Below are 24,074 nucleotides of genomic sequence, written 5' to 3' on the forward strand. Positions count from 1 at the left end.
AGTCCGGGGCTTACAGCACAGCACACAATGACTTCCTCGGTCATTTCTTTCCATCTTGGCAAATAAGAGTAATAATAACACAGCCATTAATGTTTATGAGCCCTCACTCTGTGCCAGGTAGTATGATAAGCACTTCACATGTTTTTATTTCCAGCAACAACCCAATAAAATAGGTAATTATCTCCCATTTCACAGATGAGTCTCTGAGGTGCAGACAGCTTAAATAACTCTGTCATGGCTACGCAGTTAGTAAAAAGCAGTGATGAGACTCAAACCCCAGCATCATGGCTCCAGAACTCATGAGCTTACTGCCTCCACTCTGTGGGCATGTTAAGCCCTGTAGAAGACTTTAGGTTTTAAGAGAGAATGACAGGTTCCTCGGCCAAGGAGCCCCAAGGGGCAGGTTGCACAGTGATGTGTGCCCACACTCAGGGGCTCAGCTGCCTCCTTTGCCTCCATCTTGACCACACCCACCAGTTGCGTGATCTTGAGTGGGTTATGTCACCTCACCATGCCTCCTTTTCCTGACGTACGGAAGGGGAAAATAAACTTATCCCCCCTATAGGGTTGCTGTGAGGACGAGCTAATATATGAAACAGTCTTAGAAATAGCTCTAGCTTTATTATTATTTTGAAATTGAAAGTGTAGTCTCAACTCCCGTGGGCTGTAGAAAATTTGATAGCGTTTTCTCTATCCATTTAAAATAATTTCTCTACATTTTAAATAATGCAGACTGGTTTACAATAAGATAGTCATTGATCTGGATGGATGTAACTCATATATAACGGAATAATAATGTAGGACTCAGGAGAACTGGATTTTTTCATCCCAATCTTGCCTCTAGCCAGCCAGGTGGATTTGAAGCAAGTTTCTTCAACGCTCCTTGCTGCATTCTCTTTAACTTTAAAATAGAGGTAATGATAATGACCTTGACACTTCTGGTAAGGATTAGAACAAAGATAATGTAGTCATTTTTTTTTCAGTACTTCACCCAGTTGAAAAAAATGTGTATATTCTTTACTCAACAAGCGTGCTAAGAACATTCAATAGAGAAAAAATAGACTTTTCAACAAGAGCTGAGCCATCACTTGGATACTGTTTTGCAGAAGGAAGTTTTGGATACTGACATGCAAAAGGAAGGTGGGCTCTCATCTCAACATCATATACATAAATTAACTCAAAATGGATCAAAGCATTAGCTGTCGTGGCTAAAACTATAAAAATCTTAGAAGAAAACATACGTATAAATCTTCAGAACCTTAGATTAGGCAACTGTTTCTTAGCTAAGACACCAAAATCACAAGAAACCAAAGGAAAAATAGATAAATTATACTTCATCCACATTAAACATTTTTGTGCGTCAAAGGACATGTCACATCACTACCATGTCTTTTTTGTAGTGAGAACATGTAAGGTATTTTTTATGCACTGGTTGAACCTTTATGGTTCTCACGCTGATATTCTCACACCGGCGCGAGAGCCTAGTGACAGAGGCCAGCGAGCGTTGTGTGGAGTGGGCGGGGCCCTTCCACCCGTGTGACGTGTGGTCCGTGTGCTGAGGGCCCCGCCGCCCACCCCCCCTGCCTCTCGTCGTCCCCTCTGCCGCTCCGTCTCAACACATGTGCAGTAGGTCTGGAGGGGTTCTTGGGTCTGGGACTCAAGGCTTCCACAGCCTTCAAACGGATCCTTCGAGAGGGGCTAGGTACATATGGGGAGCATTAATTCTGGCCCAGTGCTCCAAGGACCAAGCTTTGGCCTCCAGGAAGCGTGAAAAGGCTTCCTCAGAGTCCACGTGTGTTTGCCTAACTCTGGGGTGTTTACAATTAGGAAGGTTCCTGACCCACAGATATAGATAAACGCCACTTTCTTCCCTTTCAGAGGTATATTGGCCTCCAACTGCCTTACTCCTTACAGTAGCCTCCATTGGTTGAACACTCAGGTTGCCAAGAGCAGAGTTCTTCCCCAGGACTCAACACCCCACCATCTAGCGTGAAACGGCAGGTGACAAAGGCTGAAGTGCTGCTGGAAGAAGCAAAGGTAGTGCAGGGAATGAAAAGATGGATTGCAATGGACAGGTAGAGGGGAAACCTACCACAAAGGGGATATTTGAGCTGAGACTTTCACTAGCTAAGAGAGGAAAGAAGGGGAGTCCAGAGAGCGGGTTCTATTGAGAGTAGTCCCTCGGGTGGGACAGTAGGAAAAATCCTCATGGAACAGAGCATAGCTCATTGTGAGTAAGCGCAGGTTTCAAAGGGAGAGGAGTGGAGAGACTAGTGGCTGATGGAGTTTTTTGTTTTATTTTTTAATTGAGATACAATGGACACATGACATTGTGTGAATTTAAGGTGTACAATGTGTTGATTTGATGCATTTACATGTTGCAATATGATTGCCCTTGTATCTTAGCGAACACCTCCATTGGGTCACATAATTATCATTTCTTTTTGGTGGTGAGAACATTTAAGAGCCAGTCTCTTAGCCACTTAAAAGTATATAGTACAATGCGTGCTATATACTGACTAGTCACAATGCGTGCATTAGATCTCGAGAACTTACTCGTCTTCTAACTGCATATTTGTAACCTTCAACCAACATCTCCCCAATTCCCCCACCCCCCAACTCCCGGTAACCACCGTTCTTCTCTTGGTTTCTACGAGTCTGGCTTTTTGAGATTCCACGTAAGTGATACCATATGGTATTTGTCTGTCTGACTCATCTCACTCCGAATAATGCTCTCATGGTCCATCTAAGCTGTCACACATGGCAAGGGTTCCTTCTTTCTCATGGCTGAATAATAGTGTGTGTGTATGTGTGTGTGTGTGTGTCCCATATCTTATTTATCCATTCATCCATCGATGGCCACTTAGGTTGTTTCCATGTCTTGGCCATTGTAAATAATGCTGTAACGAACATGGGAATGAGTGATATCGTTTGAAAGATAAGGTGCCATTGCTGCTAGGCATTCAGTTAGGGATGCCTCGGGCCTCCATTCAGGGAGTTTTGGGGTGAGAGTTACATGGCGAGGTACATGCTTCCTCAATGATAATCACCGTGGTGGAGAAGGGAAGATGGGGTGAAGACTGAGACCCATCAAGCAGCCACCATGAGCACAGTCAATAGGAAATGGAACCAAAGGCATTTCGAGGGTGTGGACAAACACAGGTAGATTCTAAACCCATTGTGGCCATATGCACGTGGGTGGTGTCCTTGACTCTGCTACTTGCCAGCTGTGGGACCCTAGGACTGTCATTTTTACTCTCTGCTCAGTCGTAACTGGTGGATCCAGTCACATGGTGGGTGTCATGGTTAAATGAGAGAGTGGAAGCCTACATCTTTCCTTTAATTGAGGTAAAAGTCACATAATATACAAGTCACCATTTAAAGTATACACTTCAATGGCTTTTAGTATATGTACAGTGTTGCACAGCCATCGGCGCTATCTAATCCCAGAACATTCTCATCACCCCAAAATGAAACCTCGTATCCATTAGTACCCATCACTTCCTATTTCTGCTCCCCCCTCCAAGCACCTGGCAACCACTAATTTGCTTTGTTTCTGCGAATTGGCCTATTGTGGGCGTTTCACTTACGTGTAATCATACAGCATGCGGCCTTTGGTGTCTGGCTTCTTTCACTGCGCACGTTTTCAAGGTTCATCCACATTTTAGCATGTCTCAAGACTTCATCCTTTTTCATGTCTGAATAAGAGTCCGCACTATGGGTCTACCACCACTTTTGTTTATCCATTCAGCGATCGGTGGGCATTTTCGGTTGTTTCCATTTTGAGCTATTAGGGGTAATGCTGTTGTGAACAATTGGGTGCATGTTTTTGTGGGCATGCTTGTTTTTAAGCACAAAAGCCCTCATTCATTTCACTTCATTATTTACAGAGCTCCTTTCAGGGGCCAGCAGTTGTGCTGGGTTCTGAGGTTAGAACCATCCACAGGACAAGAACAGTGCCTCTCCTTTGGGAGCACATGATCTATTGGGGAAGAGCAGCAGTGAATGAGGGAGCAAATAAATAAACACGATAACTTCAGAGAGTGCCAAGTCTTGGGGTAGAAACAGGGCAGTGATAAAGCAGAGCAACTGGTGGGGGAGGAGAAGCGAGACCTTGGGCAGGGGATCAATGGATCTGTCAGGATCCTCCGGAGAAAAAGAACCAGCAGGGTGTGTGTGTGTGTGTGTGTGTGTGTGTGTGTGTGTGTGTGTGTGTGTAGCTTTATGTTAAGGAGTTCACTTCTGTAATTGTGAAGGCTGGCAAGTTCAAAACCTGCCATTAGTGCCGGCAGGCCCAGGGAAGAGCAGTGCTGCCAGTGAAGTCTGTCTGAAGGTCGTCTGCTGACAAAAGCCCTTCCTGCTCAGGGGAGATTAGTCTTTGCTCTATAAAGGCCTTCAACTGATTGGATGAGGCCCACCCACACTAGAGAGGGCCATTTGCTTTGCCCACAGTCCACCGATTTAAGTGTTGACTCATCCACACACAACACCCTCACAGAAACAGCCAGGGTCATGTTTGACGACATGTCTGGGCACCATGGCCCAGCCACATTGGCACATAAAGTTAACAGTCACAATCAAGGAAGGTGACATTGAGGAGAAGTTGATTCTGGCCGTGATGTGTGAATGAGCAGGAGTCCTCCGTGCAAAAACTCAGGGGGACAAGAACTCCCAGCAGAAGGAACAGCACATGCAAAAGTCTTAGGGGCAAAGTGTACAGAGGTAGCTGGGAGTTGGGGGAATAAAAGAGGCGATGTCAGAGAGGTGAGCAAGGCAGAGCAAATGGAAGGATTTTCTGTTTAAAGGGAGAAGGCCGTTTTCTGCGTGTGGCGCCCTTCTCCACAGCCCACCGCATCAGGCTACCAAGGCAGAAAGCCACGTGCTGGTAGGGGAGTGGGCTGGAAATACATCTCTGGGCATCTGCACAAAAAGACAAAAGGAAATCATCAGAGCTTTTGAAAGAAAACACAGGGAAGGTAACATCTCACATAAATATCCCTCTTAGTTCTTTTCCGTGCTTCCAGAAACAGATAAATTTCCTTCTAAATTGTCCTGCTGAGCCTGCCATTATTATCAGCCTTAGGAAGGCTGCGTCTGGGCCAGCTGCGATGCGGGCTGCCTTCTGTAATTCTCACGCATCTCGGCTTAGACAGTGCGAAGGCCAGCGGAAGCTTGATTTCCCCACAGATCCCAGCGGCAGTCCCATTGCCTTGATTGCTTCTGATCAAGGCAAACTGAGAAAAGTGAAGCAGACACATCTGTTCTCTTCCTGTCTCTTGAAGCCAGCAAAACCTGCCGTCAGTGTGGTCACTCAAAACCAACACAGAGTACACTCCAGATACAGGAAGCCCCAACAGCAGAATTGTGAATTAGAAGGTGGTTCCATCCTCTATTAAGAAGGAAGACCGCAGGCTGGCTGTAGTCAGAGGCAGCTGCTGATGTGTCTCAATCACGAATGTCTATCTTGAGAAGTGGCCCTGCTTCCCAACCTTGTGGCGCGGAGGGACAGAGGTCGTTAGAGCCTGTGATGTGAGAGTGAGCAAGAGCCCTCCATGCCCAAACCCAGGGGAGAACACTGCAAACAGAAGGAGCAGCAAGTTCAAAAGCCTGGGGGAGCGAAGTGAACAAGGTTAGCTAGGTGTTGGGGGGTAAAAGAGGTGATGGCAGGGAGGTGAGCAGGGCCACTTGTCTGTTCACACCTCGGACGAGTACAGATCAATACAGGTCGGAATTAGAGAGCCCTCTGCACGGTCCCCTCTTCCCTGAGCTGCCTCGGACCCTCCTCCTGGGCTTCCTGGTGCTTTCTGGCCCTCTCTACCCGTCCCCCACACTGCCGTCAGAGCTGTACGTCCTCTCCAGCCTTCTCTCTCTGCAGATCCCATGTCAAACATCAGATGGAGCCTGGGGGGCTACTTTCACTTTTTTTTAGTAAATCATGTTCTCTGTCACCTCTGCACGGTTGTTCCTTCTACCTGCAACATTCCCACCTCTCTGCCCCTGTGATAAGTGCATCAGTGAGCTAATTCCTATCCTCCCCTCAGTTTTCAGCTTTGGGAAACCTCCCCGACCACCCTGTCTGAATTAGGTGGCACTTCTCCAAAGTCCCATGATGCCCCATTGCAAACACACATCCCAGGAAGTTGTCACCTTCCTGTTGTGTCTCCCAATGTGCTGTGACTATCACCCCTCCACTGATCCCCAGGGCCTAGGAGGGCCCCTTGACATTCCTTTTTCAATGAATGAGTGAGTGACTAGCACAGTGTTAGTCTCTGGTTATAGAACAGTGGAAGCCAGTACCTCCCAGAAGCTCACGGACAAATGGGAAGCAATAAGAAACAGCCAGAAATAGCAATGCCACCAGAGTGGGAACGTGGTGGGAAGAGGGGAGGTTATCTAGTCCCTGCCAGAGGCTCATGAGGCTTCTAGGAGGAGCCAATGCCTGAACTGAGTCTTGAAAGATGAGCAGAAGTAAGCAAGGTTGAGGAAGGGCAGGCGGGGGTGCAGCACAGGCAACGGGGTGAGTCAAAGGCAGAGGGAGCCCCAGCGCCCTGGTGTTAGTGGGAAGTCAATTCTATACAAACAGAGCTTCATGTACATGCGAGTGTCGGGTGATGAGGCTGGTGTGGTCAGTCCACAGAGGTCAGCACTGGAAACACAGATCTGACGGCCATTCGTTTGTGATGGAGGATAAATGCAGGAGAAGAGGCGTACGTCCACCCAGGACACGTGGCAGGAAGGACAGACTCAGAGGAACATGGATATTTATTTAATTAAGGGGCAGATTGGGGAACGGAGGGGGAAGGACAGACAAAGGAGAGAGAGAAGGGCCAATCAGAGCAAAGGACCACAACAAGGGGAGGGCTCTGACATGGCAGTCAAGGGCAAAGGAAGTAGCAGGAAGAAATGGGTGTGGTTTACCTTGTCACCTGCTGCAGAGAAGCTGAGACTCAGGTATCAGTGAATTGCAGGGCTGGGCTGACGGGAATCAGCCTGTCAGCCCTCAGTGCTTTAAGGAGGAGATGGAAGGCGAGGAAAAGGATCCAGGGAGAATTCGCCTCTCATTCAAGGGCCACCCTGGAGAAGGACAAGAGGGAGACTGAAAAACTAACATCAGAACCTGAAAAATGTAAACAGGGGCAAGAGAGAATGTTGTTTCAGAGGTGGACATGCTCGGCCATCTTTGCAGGCTAAAAGGAAAAGGTCAGAAGGGAGCAAAAGGTCACGGACTTGGGAGGAAGTGATTGGGGAGTGATCATGAGACCTTGCAGAGCAGGCCGGGGTCAGGCCCACAGGAAGGGGCTGGATTTGTGCAGGAGGAAAGTGATGGGCTCAGAGATAGGACACCTGTGGAAGTGGACGTAGGTAAGGGGCTTAGTAGGAAATGGGATCGTTCGCGGCTCAAGCCTGGATACTCACAGCTAAGCCTGACTTGGCTGCCAGTCTCCAAAGTGTCCTCCCAGCGTGCAGCGGGCTCGGCGAGGTCGGCGCGTTCTGTGACCCTTGAAGCTCTCTTTTGCCGTGACCGTGTGAAATCCACGTCTGTGAGGCTCGGACATGCCTGCAGAAATGCCGACCTTTTAAATGTATGCAGGGAAATGAAGAACATTTCATAAAGGCAGACCATCTTAATTTTTTTAAGGGAAAAAGCAAAACACGTTAGATGAGTCAAAGTGAGAGTTGATAGGTTCTTCTCCGTGTCCAAATTTAAGCCCAGGTAGGTCTGGGCTCATTATAGCAGGCCAAATCTGGTAACACTGAGCTTTTTGCAAATCAGACCACGTCAACGCGCAGCCATTCCATTTGGTGCTGCCTAGGGGGCCCCAACAGCCCAGGCCTTTCTGGCCCTGGGCCTTCCCCATACTGTGCCCCCTGTTGTAAATGTCCCTCTCCCTGAGGACCCCACTCCTGCCCCTGCTGCCTGACTAACCCCTACTCCTGCGTTCAGGCAGCGTCCATGCATTGCTTCCGCAGGAAGATTTCCTCAAGCTCTGCACTAATCCACAGCCACATAACGGTAGTACCCCACACTTAAAGTCTTAAAGCTATACACACGCATTAGCTTACATTTCCTGTAGGTCAGGAGCCCAGTTCAGCGGTGTCTCTACAAAGCTGCACTTGAAGCGTCGGCCAGGGCTTAGTTCTCGTCCCAACCATTCATTCATCATTCAGGTGGTTACCAGCAGAACCTACTTCCGTGCAGACTGTCAAACTGAAGGCCTCGGTTTCTTGCTGGCTGTTGGCTTGAGATTGTCCATCATTTCTCACCCCATGGGCCCCTCCGCAGGGCAGTTCTCACGACCATTATTTCATCAGAGCCAGCAAGGGAGAGTCAGGGAGCAAGATGGGCATTACACTCATATCATGTGATCAAGTGCCATCAGTCATCTTTCCTGTTTTCCATTGCACAGAGGAAGTTACGGGTCCTTTACAGGGAGGTGATTACACACAGACATGCACACCAGAAGGTGAGGATAATTGGGGGCCATCTCAGAGTGTACCTACCTCAGCCAACAGGACTAAATGACTCTCTGTTTATGTGTCTCTCTCCCCCAATAATTAGTGAGCTTTTTGCTGGAAGGCGTGTGTCCTGCTCCTACTTATCACATGACCATGACCAGCACAATGCCTGGCACACAGTGGGCACTCAGTACACACCTGATAAATTCACTCATCAATAACATTCGCTCATTAATAATACTCATTAATAGCAAGTCACTGGACAGTCCAGACCAAAGATTCAGGCAGTATCCATTTGCAGGAAGGCCTGGATATGCTAAACCCAATTATTACATTCCACAGCTAAATTACAAAATAAAAATTGGATGAGTGAAGTAATGAAAGGGGATTTCAGCGTACTAATGAGCAGAAACAGTAAATGAGGTTGCACGATGCCACATCAAAGCCTGGGTCCTGGCATGCACTCAAGGTGTGTGTTCTCATCGCAGAACCAAACTACCCAGCAATGAGCCATTCTTCAGGTGTTTTGGAGGTGGCGCGTCTATATCTTGATCATTAAAGCAGAGAACACAAGGATAAGAGGGGCTGGAGAGGGAGAGAGAGCAAGAGAGGCAAGAATGAGGGTAAGAACAGGGAGAGAGATGTAAAAACATTAAAATGAAGACATGTATTGTGCCAATGCCAAAGATACTCCAAAGAAATGGATGGGACTTACGGCGGAAAGGAGATGGCAGAGGGCAAAGCCAGGATCCAAAGCAAACTGACTAAACTGGGCAGAAGGTTAAACTCACGTCTCTGCCAGGGACCCAGGCAAGCCCGGATCTATAATAATTTAAACTTCTTGTTTATAGAATGTCTATGGTATGGCAGGCACAGCGCTAGGAGTGATGGCTCTGGTGGTGATAAGACAGACCTGGTCCCTCCACTCATAGGGCGTATACGTCACCACTTGGAGAGATCATTGAAAAATAATAAATGACCACAGTAATTTTGATCTGGGATTTTCTAGCCAATAAGTGGATATGGCGATAATGATAAAGTTATTCTCTCTAATATTAGTTTTACTCTCTCTGCTCGTTATTTAAGCTTTGTGACCATCAATATTTTCAACTGTAAGCTGGTGGCTACCAATCCCCACCTGCCAAATTAGCATGACGATTAAATCAGTTCATGAAAACATAACAAGGAGAACAGCACACAGCATTGAGAAGACTTTCAATGCTATTGCTATTATTGTCTGATTTAATTGTCCAATGGCATTTCCTACTTAAGCACCTGGCATTGTTCTGGAGCATTGGGGGGGGGGCTCGGTTTACCTCTGAGGCTGGGCATTTTCAGGGGAGATGCTGGCAGCATTGCTGTTTGGACGCAAATGCATATTCCCATGATGAAAATCATCCTGATTTTCCATCTTCCAAGCCCAGGGGGTTAGTAAATTAAATAGTTCCCTCACTGATCGTCAACCATAGTATCAATACCCCCCAGCCAATCATGCTAAAATTGGTAACAACCTTATTGATTCAGAAACCCAAATGGAGATGGATAAATCCACAAAACAATACGTCCACATGACACTGTGGTCCAAAAAGGAGAAAAAAACAAATATCAGCAGACCCCGTGTCTAGTAGTAATATGCCATTGACTCACTGTGTGATCTTGGGAAAATCTCTTTCCTTAATTGGGTCAAAGTTTGCTCCCTTTAAGTTAAGTACATTAGAATACATGCTTGGATAGTTTCCCCATTTTAATAGGTGGTTTATAGAATGTTTCCTTTTCTGGACAGAGAGGGAAAGCTGGTGAGGTGAAAATCCCTGTTGCTGTCTGCCCAATCTTTCTGGCTCTGTGCTTGCAGACCCATGGTGGGATTGCTGTTTCCACCTCTGATGCAGTTAGGTATGTCCATGTGACTTGTTGGCCTGTGACGTGTGAGGAGAGGTGACCTGGGTCACTTCTAGGCATAAGGTTCAAGGACTCATGCACAATTCATCTCAATCCCCATTCCTTCTGACATGGCAAGTGGCAATGTTTGTCATGGTGTCTGTTCTATCAGCCTGGTCTCCAAATGGCCACCGCGAGCAGAGCCCTCCCTGCTAACTGATGTATTCAGACACTGAGATTGTGCAGTTGTTACTGCAGCTCAACTGAGCTTATCCTGACTGATACAGTGAGCTACAACGATGGGGGGATGGGGGGGGGAGATAATTCAATTCCAGAGCAAAGGATTCTGGTCAGAGGAGGAACTAATGAAATCAAGAGCTGAAGTCATCCTTGAATTGAACGGAGGGCTCAGCTCTCAGCACAAGTCACCAGATTATTACCCAGCGTCCATGGAACATCTCTGGAACACACAGAGACACTTATTCCCTAGGAGCTGTCAGACCTGGAATGTTCTGTGATGTGTTGTGGTTGGACCTTGAAAGGCTTGGTTAATCAGCAAGGGCCAGGTGTGGAGTCCCGGAACCGTGCGTGACTGTAATAGACTTGCCAGCTTGTGTGTGCCCAGCCACGCCAGACAAAGGAGCAGACCGAGCTGACCAGCAGCGTCTTTAAGAGCTTAGTGCCTAGAGGGAGGCCCAGCCCATCCAGAGGGCCGGTCCTGTACGCTTTTCCAATTGTGGTAGTTTATGAATCCGAGATTCGGTTGTGCTTGGGAAAGATAACCCTACAAACACTGCATTTCTGGCACTCTCTCTAAAGAACGAACGATTCCAGGCAGAAGGGTGACTTTGTAAGAAAGGAGAGAGGGATTATGAGCAAGGCATTCATCTTCCCTTGAATCAGGCCAGGTGCCATGAGCCTGGAGGGAATGGGCCTAATAAATGGCACGGGTGGAATGTAGGCTAGCCCCAGATGGAGAGCGTGTCAGGGAGGGTTACGAAACAGCGGAGGAAGTGACGGATGAGGTTGTGTCACCTGCTCCCCTCAAGGATCCCAGAAAGGAGATGCAGAGTCTTTCTCAAAGTCAGGTGTCAAGGAATAAGTCCAGTGGGAGTTGGGTTGGGGGTCTCAAGGTCTTAGGGGCGGGGTGCAACAGTAAATTGCGCTCCTCTTTCCTACCCAGGTTCTCAACAAACCGAGCAGTTGCATGAATAGCAAGGCAGATCGAGGTCAAAACGTCCCCTGAGTGTGAGGGCCAAATGAGCCTGTTAAATGAACTGCAGAAGGAGGCCAACCTGTCTCCTGGCCCTAGTCAGGGATGGCCCAGGGCCACCTTCCTGCCACACACAGGGACAGAGACCTGCGGCGCCCACAGCCTTCTGCCTGTGGGTGAGCACACTGCTCGCTAAAGCAAAGTGAGGTCTAAGCTGAGCTACCATGTCCATAGTCATCTTGTCAGCCCTCCCGCCAGAGAGGTCACGGCTGTGCCTGGAGCAGAGCTGGAAAATAAGCAAAGGGATCCCATCCAGCGGGTCCCCCACCATGAAGGGACATCAAGCTTAGGGGGGCAGGGAAATCCGTCCCAGGCACGAGGTGCTTCCACTTTATGATGCCAGCCGGCTGTGCGACGCCTCCATGTTCGTTATTTCACGCAGCCTTTTAATGACCCTGAAAGGAAGGTATTAATACCAAGCCCACCTCTCAGATGAGGAGGCTGAAGCTCTGAGCGGTGACCAGGCAGCAGAGACAAGCCAGGAGTTGTACCTAAGGCTTCTGATTCCTTTTTTTTTTTTTTTTTTTCTTAATTTTAAATGCCTTTTTATGTGTAAGTCCCAGCAAAGAGTTGCCCTTTACGCAGGAACAATCTTATCGGTAACTAGTCAGAATTAGGCGTCCATGTTTATATTAAATTCCTTTAAACCCGTCAAAGTAACCCTAACAATAACACCCCAGTATGGTTTTATGGTTTTACGGTGAATGTTATGCAAAGTGTTGGAGAGACACAGGATGGGAGGAGAGGAAATAATCTTGGACACCCCAGTTCAGACCAAACATCTGCTAGTGCGAAAGGGGAAGCGATTCACTCAGTGCCATCCACCCGGTGAATCCAGACTTGGCAGCTGAACCAAGCAGCTGTGACCGTCACTCTATCACTCACCGCCTTGCTTTGCCAGAACACAGGCACCCAGGGACCCGTCATGCACTCAGACACACAGGGATGTGGGTCTGAGCTGCCGCTTACAGGCTCATCACCTGCGTGACTTTCGGCAGGTCACCCGGACACTCTACTGAGTCTCAGTTTCCTTCTGCCAAAGCAAGAACCATCATATCAGAACCCCCCTGCTCCCAATTGTCTGAGAGGCGTGTGAGAGAACAGATGGAAGATGGAAAAGTTGTTTTGTGTTTTTGAAGTTTGGGATGCTTCTGCAGAGTGCAGAATGCCCAGGGAAGGGGATGCTGTAGATTCTGTGCGCAATTATATCACCTGTGGTAGGCTCTGTCGTCCTGGCTCAGGTGGTTCTGCCCTCGTTCCTTGTGCCGTTGTGCAGGTTTAGGGCCTGGAAATTTCTTTCCAGTTCCTTTTACTTGTATCCCTTCCTATTTTGTGACCAAGATGTCTCAAGCTTTACACTCAGGCCCTGGGCTCTGGAGAGCCCCTCATCTGTGTGCCTGCAGGAAAGGCCCTAGGGCTGAGGGGCTGGAGAGAAGGAGGGGCCGCTGGCTATCACTGGTCTACACACTGCAGTCCAGCATGTTTTGAAAACATATTTAAATACTTTTCACAAGGGAGAGTTTCCATTTTTAAGTTAATAAATCCCCTCAAGGAAGGAAATGCAGCAGAGCATACAAACAGCTCATCACTAAAACATTTTGTTCCAAAGTATCTTCCCCAAACTTGGTGATAATGCAAAAGGGAGGGAAAAAATGGTTTTCAAGGCATATATTGCTTCTGTGAGTGTAAGATTCTATATATTTAACACTTTCTGGGTCCATCCCTTGGTGCTGGAAGATTTTGTAGGTCACACCAAGCCAGTGAATGCCCACCTCCTGTGTGTAATGAACTATATGGGGAGGAGGACAGCAGGGAAACAGAAATGAGCAAAGAGGGAGATAGGTCAATGGTACCTGTGAGGGCAACAGCCTGGGTGAGTGGCAGAAGAAATCAACCAATTGTAGTATTTATGAAAACTCATGGGAGGCAACCATGGGTCCTCACCCTGGAGCAAACAAGCCCCACTTTCACCAAGTTTACTTCCTTATGGAGTGAAATAAACCATCACCAAGTAGGCAGATAACGTCAGCGAGTCACCAGGATGGGAAAAGTAAACCAGGGATTCCAATGGAGAATGCCTGGGGCTGAGGGGAGAGAAGAGAAAGGGTCAAGAGGTGACTTTGAGCCGAGCTCGGCATAGTTGAAAAGAAGCCACCGTTCAACCGTTGAAGGAAAAAAGCTCCGAGCCAAAGGAGGGAGCAGCTGCCAGGGTCCTGAGGTGGGGCTGTTGTTGGTTGTTAGATGAACCAAAGGGAGGCCAGGCGGACCGATGTAGAGTGAGTGGGGGGACAGACACAGGAGATGAAGTCAGAGGTGGACTTGGGTGGCCCCAGGTACTGGGTATGGGCACGCGTCCCATTCTGGACCCCACCCCTGGGGTGAGCCTGTCTTCGTCACCCTGACTCAGGAATTGGACAGGGTTGAGTCTTCAGGATAGAGATGGGGAGTCAACGACTGAGCAACATCGGGAAAGCCAGAGCTGAAGAGAAGTGTCAGGCCTGGCTGCACGTTGCAATCACCTGGGGAGCTTTAAGGATACTGATATCCTGGTCCCACCCTCAAAGATTCTGACTCAATTGGTCAATGGTTCAGCCTGGAGACCTTAACTCTCCCCATGATTCTAGGGTGCAGTCAAGGTTAGGAAGCTACAGAAGATGATGCAGAGCAGGGAGAAGGTTTGGAGAAGACAGCTTCGTAGTAATGAAAGCGCTCTCATCCCTGGGGCTTCTCCTTCTCACAATGGACTGGAGGTTCCCTAAGAACCCATCTGCCCTTCTCTAAAGTACTTCCCGATTCTTTGACTCTCAGTAAGACCCTTAATCTTCCCTCAGACCTGAGAGGCAAGGCAAGCATGGCACCTAGGATTTCACGGCTAGAATGGGATCCGAAAACCCATATCTTTCCTTCCTGCCATGTAACTCATTTCTTACAATGCTACCAAGAGGGAGTTGAAAAACTGGATGTCCAAACCGCACCCTCACACACAAACACCCCCCCCCCAGGTGCCAATCTGAGATGCCCAGATTGAAAGCTTTAGAACTGATCCAATATGGAACCTTGAGAAAGGCACTTGTGCATTCCGGCTGTTCTCTACTTCCTCTTGCACAAACAGCTCCCCACTCCCCACCCTCGGCCTTCGCTGCCTACTGGGATTAATTTATTTGTTTGCTCATCTTACCCCTAATGTTGTGAACCACTTTGAGGGCAGACTCTGTCTTCTTCATCTTGGTTCTGTGCTATTCTCCATTAACGCATCGCAAGTTAGGGGGTCAGGACCTGCTCCCTGGAATGTAAGCAGACCACACTGTGCCCTCATTAAGCTGGCAACCTCAGAACTGAAAGCAACCTCAGACATTGGCCTAATATCCCCTTTAATAAGTGAGGAAACTGAGGCCCAGAGATGTCAATAAGAAGCCGCGTTTATGTAAGGCTTTGTTATTCCCTGTTCACATACATTTTCCACTTTATTGTTCATTCCCGCCCCCTGCCCATGTGTCAGGGCCCTTTCTCATTGTCCCCATCGCATACATAAGGAATTTGAAGATCAAAGAAGTTAATCAATTTGTATAATGGTTTATAAGAAAAGGAACCAGGACCCACCCAGACAGTCTAACAAAAATGCTATTCTTTGCCCTCCCCAAGGCTCTCTCCACTTTGTCTGTGACCCCAAAGCAAATTCATGATTCTCAATGTTTGACTGGTTTTTATTCCTTGGGCCAGATTACTCCCTTAACAATACAAACCAGCTTCTTTGCTTCCTGTAAATCAGGTTAATCTCCCATCACACAACACTGTCCTACAGAGATTTCAAGGAAATACTTGGGAATAAAAACAAGCAAAAAGCAGAGAAATCTAACTCGTAGAAAAAGAGTAGAAAAGTGGTTGGCTGCCAGGGGTTGAGGGGTGGGGGAAATAGGGAGAGGTTGTAAAAGGCTACAAACTGTCAGCTACAAGATGAATAGGCCTGTGGACCTAACGTGTAATGTGGGACTGTAGTTAATAACACTATATTGTACAAGAGGGATGACCACCATGTTTCCCCGAAAATAAGACCTAGCCGGACAATCAGCTCTAATGTGTGTTTTGGAGCAAAAGTTAATATAAGACCCAGTCTTATATTATGTTATATAAGACCTGGTATTATATTATATATTATATTATATTATATTATATTATATTATATTATATTATATTATATTATATTATGTTATGTTATATGGTCTTATATTAATTTTTCCTCCAAAAAGACGCATTAGAGCTGATTGTCCGACTAGGTCTTTTTTTCGGGGTGTGAGGTGATGGGTCTGATAATCAGATGGGGAGCATTCTTCCACTATGTATACCCATGTCAAACCATCACAGTGTACACTTTAAATACCTTACAATTTATTTTGTTAATTATACTTCAGTAAAGCTGGGGGCAGGGTGAGGGGGAAACAAGCTGACCTTGGAGGATAGTATGAGGGTAGAAAAATGAAGTCAACTGTTCGCAACCCACATTTTCCTTTTGTGTCCGCTGTTCACCATCCCCGAATCATCTGCCAGGCGGAGCTCATTGACCGGGGCCGGAGACCCGCGTTCCTGGCATGGAGCACAATTTATTTCGCTTCAGTTCCATGTCTCCTGCAGATTGAAGCTTTCTTTACATATTAGATTTTGCATTTAAGAAAACGCATGAGACGATGATGTGTTTGTGAGGTTTTGTTTTTTGTTTTTCCATCAGGCCAATGTTGAGAAGGCCTGATGACTCCTTGCCCCTCTCATCCAGGGCTGTGAAATCACACATCAGGCATAATGGCAGCGTTCTCCTTACGATTCACCTGTGCACTTCAGCCGGCCCAGTGTACCAACTAGGAAATTTGCATTGCGCTGACAGGACAGTTTTATTGATGTGAATGGACTTGTGGGCGCAGGTGGCTGAGAAGCGGGTCCTTCTGCCCTGATTCATGGGGGCCGCGTGGTCTCTTCTGTGTCCTGGAAAAGCCAGCCTGGGCCTCCCTGGTTGACAGTGGCAGCGTGAGCATGTCGCAGCCGCTCTCAAGGCTGGTCAGTCCAGTGAGAAGTTCATGGGGCTCCCGCCACCTCCTTTTTCCCTGTTCTCTCTGCCGGCCCCTTTGCTCATAGCACCCCCACGCCTCAACACATGCACTCACTCATGCTGCTACGGGGCTTCCCAGAGTGCCTGCAATGGGGGAGGACTACAAAGATGGTCACCCGCACGCGTGGCCAACACAGGGGTGGACTGGGATGTAGGTTAGCCACCGCCTACGTGGTCGAGCTGTCTTGGCATGTTTGACTCTCACAGGGCCCCAAGGCCTAACCATGAGTTCCCCTGCTCTCCCCAGAGATGCCCCCACCCAGGAGGAAAGTCCCCCTTATCAGCTAGACCAGTCTCAGCGCTGGGTATCTCTGTGGGGCCATCAGAACTCTGGGGTAGGAAACACGCTCTGGTGGCAGAGAACCACCAAAACGGGGAAGGTAATCAGTTTGAATTTTTCAAATGTATTTCCTGGGAATCCAAGCTGATTACCTTAGAAAAGACTCAAGGTAACTGACTTCTAGGATTTGAACACCCACGAAGGAAATACTATAAATGTTCTCTGGGATTCTATAGGGCTAATTTGGATCAATGTGCGGAATGCGGGGAAGACAGATCGGGCAGTTTAAGGAAGACTGTTCTGAGGTGTGACCATTCAAAGGTGGCACAGCCCTCTCAGGCGTTCGTAGGTATCTGGCCCCTGGAAGTGGACCACAGTTTTTAGGGACATCACTGAGCGTCTGAAAGCATCTCTTAGGGAGGATGTGGGATTAGATCTTATAAGGTCCGTTCCAGCCACAGCCCAATAAGTCATCGTTTCTTACTCTATTCCCAAGCCACACAAGGAGCTTTAGCAAATTTAGTTTCCTCTGGGTTTCTTCAGTACTGAAAAAAATTTCAATAGGCCTAAAAAATCTGTAAAATAAAGAGGACTCTAAAACAATGGATACAACTTTTGTATATTTCAGACTTTTAAAAAATAATCAAGGTAATTGAATGATCAAGGTAAGGCAATTAATATTAATAATACTAGTAATATTAATACAAAATATCTGTATTAGTGCTTTGCTAATACAGATTATTAAAAAACAAACAAACAAACAAACAAAAAACTAACATCAATTTAAAAGAAAGCTTTGTTTCCCCGGAATAGGAGAGTTGGCAACAGTACACTGACAGATTTACTGTGAACAGGTGAAAACTTCATTATATACTAGTCTTGGTCCACAGAACAATATTTGGGAACCTTTGCTCTAAAATATATGTCCACTGTAAGTCTCACCATATCCCTGTCTCTGGTTTTCATGATTTAGAGGCTATAGTTAGGTAACACATTTAAGTAATCAGAGGCGTCTCTTTCAAATATTCATAACTAAATTTAACATCCCAGCAATAATAGAGACAAGACCATTAGGATTCCATTTTGTTTCATGCAGCACCTCACAAATCATCAGTGCCTTGAGTTTACAAAATTCTTTACCATCCAGGAGTTCACTGGGCGCTCACAGCTGCCATAGGCCGGTAGGAAGAACTGTGGCATTCTCGTGCATTGGCATAGCTGGGGTCCTGCTGGGGTAGGAGCTGGAACAGATATGCCCCTGAGAGGAGCTGGGCAACCCCCCTCTAATCTAGCTACATTATCTTATGTGCGTGGGGACCTCTCACCCTTGAGAAATGACTTTCTAATGAGAGCAGAACCTGCCTGAGGGATGGAGGGAGAGGTCAGGGAGGGAGAGTCCGCTGGGGCAGAGTGGAGTACAGGTTCTAGGCAGATGGAGGATGGAGTGGTCCCATCAGGGAGGGGTCCCCCAGAGGAGGGTCCCGTCAGGGAGAAAAACACAGCAAGCATTCTGGGCAGAAGGGGCAGCAGGTGGGAAGGCCTACAGACAAGAGAGCCTGGGGCTTCTAGAACCTCACAAACCCCAGGTTCTGGGGCTTCCATAACCTTCTGGAGAGGATGAGGAAAGCTGGGAGGGAAAGCCAGGGCGACCAGCGAGTTCACACCACAAATGAATGACTCCTCTGCCTGTACCTGTCCACACTCCTGTATACTCTATCCCAGTAAATGGGACCAGCCACCCCGTTTCTCAGCCAGACTCCTGGGGTCCCCTTGATGTCTCCCTTTCCACAGTCCCTACCCCACCACCAGCCACCGGGTCGTATTGCTCCTACTGGACCCCCTCTCGGTCTGGCGCCATCACCTCCCATGACTTCAGGGCCTCCTGACAGGTGTCCCAAGGCCAACCCTCGCCCTTTTCCAGTCCACTTCCATAGAGCAGCCGAAGTGCTATTTTAAATATAAGTCTGCTTCGTTTACTCCCTATGTAAAGCCATTCCATAACTTTTCTCTCATTTAGAATAAAATCTAGGCCCCTTATCTCCAGCCCCGGGACCCTGTGTGTCAGCCCCTTCTCTCCTGCCTGCCTCACGTCACCTCTGTCCTAATGGCTCGCTCCGGCCTCACTCACCTCCACCCAGGTCCCCAACGTGCCACGCTGCACACCAACTCAGATCATTCCTGGTCTCTCCCTGCCCTTCCTCTCTTCTGTGAGCTCATCTCCCAGCTGTGAGCACTACTGCCTCCTCAGGGGAGGACTTCTCTGTCCCCAAACTAGGTTAGCCATTTAGCAATCCCATTTCCCATCCGTCACTCTCACAACACCAATCACTTCTCATCCTTCATTTCCTTCTATTGGAATGAAGTCATTATCTGTATCTTTTCCCCCAGCTCAGGCATAAACTTGGTATTATTCCTCCGTGTACGCCCAGAGCCAAGCACAGGATCGGAACACGGTCGGGGCTAATTAAATGGTTTTTAAATCATAAAAATGAAGAGGAAAAGAAAATGCATGAAAGGATGGTCAAGGAAGGGTTATGCTGAGGAGTTTGGATGGTTCTTGACGACTCCACGGAAGACGTGATGCAGTTTTAAGCGGGATCACGTCAGCTTTGCAGCTGAGAGCAGCAGGATGGAGGGGAGACGGGCCAAGTGCGGAGAGATGAGTTGGGGTGGGGGCAGCTGCTGCAGTAACGGAAGTGGACATTACTGAGACCTCCAACCGGACAGTGCAGGGTGGAGTCGAGTGCAGGGAAAGAGTGAAGAGCTATTAAGGGCGTAGGTTTGGAGAACTCGTTAGTTTGCTGGATGCTGCAGGTCCAGTGGGGGTGGAAGAGTCAGAACTTGATTCAGACTCGAACAACAGGCAGGTGGATGACGCCGTCCGAGGAGTTGGGACGCGGCAGCACAAGGATGGATGCAGAAGTATTCGTTTCCTAAGGCTGCTGTAACCAATCACCACCGACTGGGTGGTTTAAAACAACAGAAACACATTCTCTCATAATCCTGGAAGGCAGAGTACGGAACTGAGTTGTTAGCAGGGTTGGCTTTTTCTGAAGGCTCTGAGGGAGAGTGTTTGGATTCTCCAGAGGAGCAGGGATTATGGAGGCAGAGAAGTACCAGTCTCCCCTCTGCCAGCTGGAGACCCAGGAGACCCAGTGGTGTAGTTCTGTCCAGGTCCACAGGCCTGAGAACCAGGGGAGATGATGCTGAGTAGAGGGCAGGAGAAGACCAGTGTCCCAGCTCGGCAGTCAGGCAAAAGGGGTGAATTCCTCCTTCCTCTGCCTTTTATTCTATCCATCCCCTCAATGGATTGGTGATGCCCACCCACACTGGGGAGGGCCATCTGCATGACTGAGTCCACCGACTCAAATGCTAGTCCCTTCCAGAAGCATCTTCATTAGACAAGCTCTCTTGGCCTTTCCTTTATAAGGATACATGTCATTGGATGTAGGGCCCACCCTAAATCAAAATGACCTGATATTGAGATTCCTAACTTAATTGCATCTGCAAAGAGTCTTTTACCAAATAAGGTCACATTTACAGATACTGGGGGCTTAGAACTTGGGGGGACCACTGTTGAACTCACTACACAGGAGATGTGGAAATGCTGACTCCCATAGGTCTGTTTTGCCACATGTTGATCCAACTATCTGGAGATCATTCCAAGATCAGGGTGAGCTCAGGTTGAAACAAGGAGGGAACCAGGAACTAGAAAGCCCACCCAAGGGATACAGATAAAATTCTATGGGACCAACAAAGAGTAGACCAACTGCAGAGCGATGCCCAGGAGATTAGTTAAGACACTTAATCTGCAACCCATTTCTTGCTCAATAATGAATTTACTCCTCATACCATGTTTCCCCCAAAATAAGACCAGGTCTTAAATTAAGGTTTGCTCCCAAAGGCACAGTAGGGCTTATGTTCAGGGGATGTCATCCTGAAAAATCATGCTAGGTTACGTCTTGTTTTCCGGGAAACACGGTGGTCACAGGACAACTACTTTTGATAGCTGATGTCCAGAATAAACCTGGCATAAAATGATATACCAACCAAGCAGCTGGAAAAGTGTGCAGTCTCAGTGTTTTGAAACTAGAAATATTGGCTCAATCACGAGGTACCTTCATCTTTCATTTAGCCATTTACGCATTAAAGAATGGTGTCTGAGCAGCCTAGTATGTGAGGCCAGAAGAGGTAAGAGTGACTCAGCCAGGTTCTCTCCCTCAGGTGATCACTGGACAGTGGGCTTCTCAACCTGAGAACTGCTGACATTTGGGTCCAGAGCCTTCTTCACTGTGGGCAGGTGCCCCGTGCATTGTAGCATGTTTAGCAGCATACTTGGAAGCCAGCAGCTCGCCCTCCCCGTAGCTGTGAAAACCAAAAATATCTTAAACGTTGCCAAGTATCCCCTAGAAACAAAACTGCCCGCAGTGGAGAACTACTACTACAGGGCTATTGGGGTTTGGGTGACAGATTTTGTAAGCAGGACTGCTCTGGTGCCGACCACATAAAAGACCACAGGAATAGGGTCCAGGAGGCCCCCGGTATGCGGGGCAGGGGGAGGGGGCAGATGGGAGATCATGGAGGTCCTGAGGGTCCAGGTATAGAGTTTGGAGGGGATTCAGGGAGGGGTCAGGGAGGCAGGCTGTTTACCAACCTCTTCAGAAATCTGATGTTTTTAACACACCAGGGATCTAATATGAAAATGCACAGAGTTGGGGCTCAAATCCAGCCTCTTTGCCTATAAATCCAGCACCTTTTCCGGCAAGAATGCAGAGTGTGCCCAGTTTAGCAGCCAAGATGCTCTCACAGATACTCAAGGGGTTAGGCTGACACGGTAGCTCTGTTAGCGACAGATGGAGTGAAACAAAACAGAGCCCTGCACTGTTTAAAATCCAAGGGTCTGTCCTCAGCCCGGCTCTCTTTTCCTTTTCATTTCCCTGAACCACTTGATTTAAATCCCCGGCTTTTGCATTAACTAGCCAGAATAATTGACATATCAATGTCTTCCTCTCTTTGTCACCCGTTACTAAATATACATTCTCTTCAGCAAAGTTTTCAGATTGACTGCTCCTGACAGACAACACAGATTTCAACATTTACACAGAAGTTGTCTGTCAAAAAGAAAAAAAAAAGAAAAAAAAAAAGAAAAGAAAAAAAATGTCCTATTTTAGGATGTCTCTTTACTTAAAACGCAGGAGAGGGAAGGAGGGAGGAATGTCTCCCGGTGCATAGCAGCAATTTATGCCGGGATGCACAGTCTTGCTGGAGAGGTTGCTAAGCAACTGCCTGGCGGCATGTCAGGGGGCAAAGGGAGATGGAAGGTAAAGAGGCACCAAGGCCTGGGCACTGCAGGACACGCAGACACCCACTGGGGACACGCAACCCCTCTTCGCTCCCCCGACAGCTAGGACGGCTGGAGGGGTGATGGAGGGTAAGTTTTCATCTGCATGGCCTTGATGTCAGGAAGAGAGATTCCATATGCAAAGCACAGCTTGGAGCACAGCCATCGTTGCTGGCATTTTGCTGCCGTCTCCAGTGCAGCGGAATGAGCTCAAGCTCGGGAGTCAAGCAAAGCTTGGTTTCTTCATCTCACAAGCGCTGTTGTGACTGTAGCTCCGTCATAATACGGTGGTGAGAATGATACTGTACTTGCCAGCTGCCTGCACTTACTCACCTGCCTTGTAGCACCCACCACATTACACTGAAATGTCCTGTTCCGTCTGCCCATGACCGGTGGGACCGTGCCCTCTGAGTACAGGGACTGCATCTCCCTCATCCATCACTGCCCAGTGACTAGGATGCCACCTGGAATACAACAGAGCCTCATTAGAGAACTTTCCGTACCTGATCTGAATGGTGTCTTAGAGGACCATCCGTGCTCCATCCAGCTCCACGTTCATTCCTGCCCTCCTCACCAATTGTCCTTGTACCTTCAGCCCACCCTCCCAACCCCAACGCGACCATCTTCCCTTTATCAGAGCACATTTCCCTATTCCTGAATGAACTGTGATCTCTGAACCATGGTTGCCTCCCCCATTAACTTCTGGGTAACTCCTATTCATCCTCTAAAACCCAGCTCAAGCATGGCTTCCTCCATGAGGGCCTTTTGTGAATTTACTTAAGCAGCCAATCTGTTGGTGCAGAGGATGATGGTAGGGGCTATGGCACACTCGAAACCCATTCTAAGACACACACACACACACACACACACACGCACGAGTATTTACCATAGGTGCCAAAAAATGTATACACATGACTTGTATTCATCTTTTGTTCTTGGTGTATATTGAGTATTACAATTTTAATACAGTTTTTTTCCTCTCTTAAAATGTGTATACATGTTTTTGGCACCCCTGCTATATATGAGAGAGAGGAGGTGAGAGAGAGCTATCGTTTTGTGCCCTCTGCTATCCCAAGTCTTGGGTCGTTATCAATGTTTGGCTTGCTGAAGCTCACGCAGAGAATCAGAAGTAGGCAGACCTAAGACAAAACCCAATTCTCTCAGATCCCAAATGTTCTGCACATCTCTCTAAATCACAAATTGCCTGTGATAGAATGCAAATCACTCCCTCATTAATTCAAATATTTAGTATTCAGTTATTAAGCTTGTCCTTTGGTCTAGTTGCTGTGGAGGGTGCTGCAGTGTTATGTATTCATTTACTCATCCAGTAAACCATCCTGCCGATACTTGGATGTTCACAGAAGAATGCCTCCTGCCCTCAAGTCACTCAAGCAGATTCTATTACACAGCATTGGGCTGGCTTGTTTCATGTGTGCGGTGGCCTCATCGTCACACCTACACAGTCAGCACCTTTATGGACACTCCGGTGTCACATCCCTGCCTTCCTGCAACTGCTGGCTTGGGGTTTGGACCACAGACCATGGTTCATAACTTCTTGTTTATGGAAATTGAGCTCCATGTATGTTTCCTTAATCTAACTTACTGCAATTTGATTCTAAAGTTCAGAGTGGAAAGGTGCCCAAGTGGAATACCCAATATGCACCCGATCTTGGGAGTCTCCTCCACCGGCTCACTTCATCCTTGAACAGCTCTTTGAGGCAGGGACCATTCATTCCTGTCTTCATGC

The sequence above is a fragment of the Rhinolophus sinicus genome, chromosome 6 (genome assembly GCF_057876585.1).
Source record: "Rhinolophus sinicus isolate RSI-liver-muscle chromosome 6, RSI-T2T, whole genome shotgun sequence".
Classification (NCBI taxonomy): domain Eukaryota; kingdom Metazoa; phylum Chordata; class Mammalia; order Chiroptera; family Rhinolophidae; genus Rhinolophus; species Rhinolophus sinicus.